The 2,153-nt window shown below is 39.4% G+C and overlaps 1 pseudogene; it reads left to right on the plus strand.

The window, feature by feature from the left end:
• The first annotated feature begins 1,559 nt into the window (after positions 1-1,559).
• On the plus strand, positions 1,560-1,783 carry LOC103736198 (annotated as a pseudogene).
• Positions 1,784-2,153: the final 370 nt, after the last annotated feature.

Raw genomic sequence — 2,153 nt, forward strand, 5'->3', positions numbered from 1 at the left:
TATTTTTGACACCTTTGTCAAAGATTAGGTGATTGTAGCTGTGTGGGTTTGTTTTGTGAGCCTCTGTTCTATAGGTATATGTGTCTGGTTTTGTATTAACACTAAGTTGTTTATGCTACTATGACTGTGAGGTATAAATTGAGATCAGATAATATGATATTTCCAATTATGGTCTTTCTACTTAGGATTGCTGTGGCTATTTGGGGTCTTTCTTTCCCTATAGATTTTAAGATTTGTATAATTCTGTAAAGAATGTCATTGGTTGTGAGCCTGAGCCTTTAACTGCTGTGACAGCGAACTGTATGGTCTTAAACACCCAAAAGGAAAATATAACCAAAGAGTAAAGTCATCAGTGTATTTCTTTAAGAGTTCAAGGGATTACACTTCCCAGACATTAAGCTTAAGTCTATATAAAAAGTTATTTAGACAATTATTTCTCATTGACGATTTTGTTCTTAACCAGAAAGTGCTGCTCAGATGTAAGACTTCAAATCTTGGTCTCCAATACTGCAGTGCCCACCTGTAGCTAAGGTAGACAACCAGCTATTGCTCTATAATGATGGAAAAATTTGTTTTCTCCTCCTATCTAGAAGCCTTTTTGAGAGAATTGACACTAATTCTAACCACTCCAACAGCTATCAAAAAACCTGAAAGTAAATCCTGAAACCATCACTCTAGAGACTAGCCTTGGAAGACAAAAGAAAAATGAGGAGGAACCCAACAGAGGGATGCTTTTGGAAGTCCTTGTCAAGAAATTCCAATGAACTCTCATATGAACATTTGAAAATTGCCCTGTTCTGACTTTTTTCTAGTTCCCTGTCTAGAATATGTAATACTAATTACTCTTGCCTTTACTTCTCCTTCACATCTCCTATTCATGATTCAAAGACTTTCTTTTCCTCCTTGAGATAAGAGTTATGCATCTTGGGAGTCTTTTAGATAGAGCCACTGAAGGGGTACTCCAATTGCTCACCCTGCATCCCTGTTCAGCATGGAAGAAGCCAGAGCAGTCTGGGTCCTGAGTCCCTATCAATAATTTGGGTAACCTCTTCAGAGGATGGTGTGATAAGAATAGGAGAGGTAGGAATTCACTAGGCAGTTAGGGTAAAGAGACCCTAAAGAAAAGTAGCCAGTTTCTTGGCTAAAACTCACAGTGTCCTTGGGCCTCTTAACAACTTGCTCCAATCCAAAGGCCTAAAATCTTGAAAATATTTGGGAGCTTTTATCTAATCCTTAAAAGATTTTAGGGATGAGCCAGGCATGGTGTGGTGAATGCCTTTAATCCCAGCACTCAGGAGGCAGAGGCAGGCAGATCTCTGTGAGTTCAAGGTCAGCCTGGTCTACATAATGAGTTCCAGGACAGCTGGGACTACAGGGAGACCCTGTCTCAAAGAGAACGAAAAAAAAAAAAAAAAAGATTTTAGGATTACGTCTTCAGAAGGGGTAATGTTAGAGTAACCAAAAACCCCATCAAAATAAATCAAACAACAAGAAAGAGTACATGAAGTTGTTTCAGGTCTTTTCGGTGCTAGCCGCTGGCACTAACAGAGCCTGTCGCCATGCCTCGGAAAATTGAGGAAATCAGGACTTCCTGCTCACAGCCAGGCAATGCCAAATCCCAAATCGCCAAAGGATGCCAAATCCATCAAGACCAAGAAAAACAAGGATAATGTGAAGTTCAAAGTTGCCTGTAGCAGATACCCTGGTCATCACAGACAAGGTGAAGGCAGAGAAGCTGAAGCAGTCCCTGCCCTCTGGTTAGGCAGTGAAGGAGCTGAAGTGAACCCTGGCCCCTCACCTGGACTGTGTTAAAAATCCTCAAAAGTCAAAAAAAAAAAAAAAAAGAAAAAAGAGTACATGAAGTTATCAGAAAAAAAGTGATAGGGAGATATGGGCAGATTTGGAGGGGAGGGAGTGGGCATGGATTTTATCAAAACACCTTATATGCGTGTATGAAATTCTCAATAAATTATTTTTTTAAAAAAAGAATGTCATTAGAATTTTGGTGGTGATTTCATTGACCGTATAGACGACTTTCAGCAATATAGCTTTGATCACAATATTAGCTCTGCCAACTCATGAACATTAGCGGGTTTCTCTCTTCTAGTATGTACTTCAGCTTCTCTGGTCAGAATTTCAAAGTTTTTATTGTA

This window comes from Nannospalax galili, unplaced genomic scaffold (genome assembly GCF_000622305.1).
Source record: "Nannospalax galili isolate Female #2095 unplaced genomic scaffold, S.galili_v1.0 scaffold1097, whole genome shotgun sequence".
NCBI lineage: Eukaryota > Metazoa > Chordata > Mammalia > Rodentia > Spalacidae > Nannospalax > Nannospalax galili.